This window comes from Penaeus japonicus, unplaced genomic scaffold (assembly GCF_977035675.1).
Source record: "Penaeus japonicus unplaced genomic scaffold, GWHDUDI00000001_assembly GWHDUDI00000003, whole genome shotgun sequence".
Lineage (NCBI taxonomy): Eukaryota > Metazoa > Arthropoda > Malacostraca > Decapoda > Penaeidae > Penaeus > Penaeus japonicus.
The window spans coordinates 7,945,830-7,950,829 of NW_028234405.1; positions in this window are offsets into that span (position 1 = coordinate 7,945,830).

The following is a 5,000-nucleotide window of genomic DNA, read 5'->3' on the forward strand; positions in this document are numbered from 1 at the left end:
ATATATATAGTATTATATATATTATATATATATGGTGTTGTGTGTGTGTGTGTGTGTGTGTGTGTGTGTGTGTGTGTGTGTGTGTGTGTGTACATATATAAATTAGATATGTATATATATATTATATATATTTTATATATATATTAATATATATATATATATATATAATTTATATATATATGTATATATGCTTATGTATAATGGCATTATATATATTATATATATATATATATATATATTATATTATATATATATAGATATTTATAATATTAATATTTATATATATATATATATATAATTATATATAAGCTATTACATTTTTATATTGAATTGTATAATATATATATATATATTATATTTAACATATATATATATATATTTATATATTATATTTATATATATATATATGTATGTATATAATCTAAAAAATATATTATAATATATATATAATATATATATATATATTATATATATATATGTTATATGTTATTATATGTATTATGTATATATATATATATATATATATATTTATATATATATATAGATGTATATATATTATATACTATATAAATATATTATATATATAGTGTGCGTGTGTGTGGGGTGTGTGTGTGTTGTCGTGTGTGTGACATATTTATTATATAATATATATATATATATATATTTATATTTATATGATATATATATAATATTATAATTATATTATATATATACATATATATGATTGTATCTATACCTACACCTTTATCTGTCTATAATCCTTCCCCTCCTCCATTATCTCTTCTTCCTCTACGATCATCCCCTCCCTCTAAAACCTCCTACAGTACCACCTCTTCCTCATTTCATCCTCCTCCACCTCCTCCTCCTCCTATTCCTGTTCCTCTTCACTCTCTTCCCCCTCTCCTCTTCCCAGCCCCGCATCCTTCCTCTGTCCTCTTACTCCTTGTCTTACCCCGTGGGCGACAGATGACGAAGAATGAATATGAAGTCCCTGTCTCATGACATGTCTTATATAACACCCCTCCCCCCTCCCCTCCCCCCAACACCACCTCACCTTCTTCCTTCTCCACCCTTCCTCCTATTCCTCCTATCTCTCTCGCCCCCTTCCCTCTTCCCTTCTCCCTTTTCGTTCTCTCTCTTCCACCCCTTCCCCTATGCCCTTCCCCCTTCGGCCATCTCCTCCCCCCCCCCCGACCCAAACCCATCCGCATGTCCCTCTTCCTTTCCCTCCCCCTCCCCCTCCCCCTCCCCTTCCCCCTCCCCTTCCCCCTTCCTCGTCTAGCTGTTACGAGATGAGAACATCCATTGTGTTTTCTTTGATCAACTTTTTTTTTGTTTTACTTGTTGTTGTTGTTGTTGTTGACAAAAGAACTAATTTTTGGTGTTGTTGGTCGTCAGGTGAATGACAGCGGCATTGTACTACCTGGCTGGAACACGTGGGATGCAGCCCTTGGGGGGGGGGGGAGAAGAAGGGGAAGTAGGGGGGAGAGAGGGGGGAGAAGAAGGCGAAGCAGGGGGGAGAGAGGGGGGAGAAGAAGGGGAAGCAAGGGTAAGCAGGGGGAAGAGAGGGGGAAGAGAGAGGGCGTTGAGGGGGTTGAAGGGGTTTAGGGGGGTTGATGGGGAAGGATTAGGATGAGTACAGGTGGGTACAAAGAATGATGCGTCGTTTTGTTATTTAAACAGAATAGCTGGTGGAAGTTTGTAGGCTCTGGGATGATGTTTGTTTGTGTGTTGCTTGGGCTTGTGTTGTGTGTCGTAAATGCTTGATGTATAATGTAGTATTGTCACTGCTTTTCAATTACATAGGATATGTTTTAATGTATGCATCATGAGATAAAAACAAAAGAATCCTTCCCTTAATTAGAGATAACATTAAACATTGAAATCATCAGTGAGAAATGTTAAAATGTCTATAGATTGGGATCATCTATTGCATTCTTTACCAAAGTTGCATAAGGGATTACAAGCAATTTGCAACTGATTTACTTCATTAAACAATTGTCATATATAATAATGAGACAGAGACAGGGATACATAAAGATTGCTGTTCTTCACAGAAAAAAATAGATTATAAAAAAATGAGGCAGGAACAGACGAGGAAAAATACATAGAAAGATCAAGATTTTTTTTTATATATAAATTTGCGGTTTTCTGTCAGGAGAAAAATGTGTTTTATCTTTTTTTCTGCTAAGAATACTGAACACACATCATGTTTTCTTTTTCTTAATGAAATCAAATTAAAACCGAAAGCAAAAAAAAAGTACAAATCATAATAACAAACAAACATCTTTTCCTCGGAAAATAGTACCTTTGCAACCAAAATTTCCAAGATATATTTTCACCACGTTCATTTTTTCTTTTCTTTTTTTTTTTACTTTTTTTTTTACCAAGCTCGCCATCATTATGTTAATGAAGATCTTACTCATTTTCTTTCAGCGGTTGCATCCCGTGCACGTTGCAGAATAACAGGCGCTCCGGAGTAATGAAGAGTGATGTACGAAGTGATTCAACGAATGACATTCACAGTCACGCCGTTGCTGGATACGCGCTGTGCACCGTCAGGAGAGCTAGTCATACATGGGGAAAAAAAGAGGGGAGGGGGTCGGGGGGTGGGGGGAAGGCACGACTCTTCCTCTTTCCTCTCTCTCTCTATATATCTATATATAGATATATAATATATATATATAGAATATATAAATATATATACTATATATGTATATACATATATATATTTTATATATCTTTATAATTATATAGATATATGTATAGTATAGATATATATTATATTATATTATATATATATATTTATATTAATATATATATATATATATATATTTATATGTGTGTGTGTGTGTGTGTGTGTGTATGTAGAAGAGAAAGAGAAGAAAAGAGAGTAAATAATATATATATAAGTATATATATATATATATAAATTATATATATATATAATATATATATATATATTGTCTCTCTTTCCTCTCTTTCTCTCTTTCTCTTTTTTTTTTCTTTCTCTCTCTCTCTCTTCTTCTCTCTTTCTCCTCTCTCTCTCTCTCTCTCTCTCTCTATATATATAATAATATATATATATATATAAATAATATATAAAATAAAAATATATATATTATATATATATATATATATAGATATATATATATACATATTTCTCATCTATCTCTCTCTTTCCTTTTCTTGCTCTCTTTTTTTCTTTCTTTCATTCTCCATCCCTCCCTCCCTCTGTCTCTCTCTGCTCCTCAACTCCATTCTCGTTCTCATTGTGCTTGCCTCCATAGTCTCATTCCCGTTCACTTCTCCCTTCTTCTCTCTCTCTCTCCTTCCTTCCTCTCAATCTCTATCTCTCCGTCCTTCTCTCTCTCTCGCCCATCTCCTGCTACCCTCTCTCTCTCTCTCTCTCTCATCCATCTTCTCTCGTCTCTCCTCTCCTCTCGTCTGACTCTCCACCTCTCCTCCCCCCTCCCTCCCTCATCTCGTCTCTCACACTCTCTCTCTCCAAACTCCACTCTCGCTCCCCCCCCCCCACTGTCTTCTCTTTCTCTCTCTTCTCTCACCCTCCCTCTCTCTCTCTCTCCACTCTACCTCTCCTCTATCTCTCCTCACCTCTCCTTCTCTCTCTCTCTCTCTCTCGTCTCTCTCCTCTGCCCTCTCATTCACTCCTTTTCACTTCTCTCTCTCTCTCTCTTATCCGGCTGCTCCTCTCTCGTCCTGTCTCTCCTCCTTCTCTCTCTCTCTCTCTCTCTCTCTCTCTCTCACTCTCTGCCCTCTTCAGTTTACAGAAAACTATGAATAAAAAATTGTACCAAGGCAGCCTTCTTTCTATCACCAAGAACACAACAGTAGAATAGACCGTAGCAGAAACCGAATTGATATCGTTTGAATACATTGCTACCCTAGATAAAAAAAAAAAAAATAATAATAATAATAATAATAATAATAATAAAATAATGATAATAATAAATAGAAATTATAATAATAATAATAATAATAATAATAATAATAATAATAATAATAATAATAATAATAAAGAAAAAAAAAGAAAAATAGAAATAAAAAAAATAAAAAAAACATGCTTTTCATTCACCTAGTAAAGCAAACTCAACCCACGTGATCCTGCAAGCAAGCTTCCACACGATTAGAAAAGAGCACAAAACAAGATAAGAAATTTGAATGAAAACGTCTCCGTCAGAAAAAAAAGTTCAGGCTGAATATGCAGAAAAGTCGCCCGGCTGTTTTCACTGACGTATAGATACAGCTGACAAAGTTGTAGGAAAATCTATACCCAGTTAGATTGAATATTGCAGTGAGAAACGTGCGATTTCTTCTTACATAAATGTGACTTTCCCCTCCCCCCCCCCTCCCTCCTCCTCTCTCCTCTATTTCTCGAAACATTTCGCAGTTGAATTTTGGATCTGAGACATATCGCTTACAATTTTGCCCCCGGAGAGAAAAAAAAAAAAAAAAAAAAAAAGGTAAAGTAAAAGCAAGGATTTCTATTTCTCCCTCCCCCTCCCCCCTCCCCCACTACCCCCCCTTTTTATTTCATTTTTCTAAGGACCAGATGATTATAGCGAGCGTGGAGTCTGAACAGCGGAAATCATACCGGTGTTTTTTTTTTTTTTTTTTTTTTTTTTTTACGCATACAGGCGGGAGTTTGTTTGGAACAAGATATGAATAGAAATGAGAGGTGTGTTCGTGTGCGTGTGTGTGTGTGTGTGTGTGTGTGTGTGTGTGTGTGTTTTATTATCATTATTCCAGAACGCAAAATATGATATTAATGCGAATCTCCATTAAATAATATTCTCAAGCATTCTTTATTTTATTCTCCTACACATTATATACTATTTACTGCAGTATCGCGAGGTACGTATATTGCACATATTCTCACTGTGTATGCATCATCTGCACAGTTCATTCCATTTACACGATATATAGAGATTTTATGTAACCTCGTCGAAGCAACTAAAAATCCTTCCATGCTCAAAATA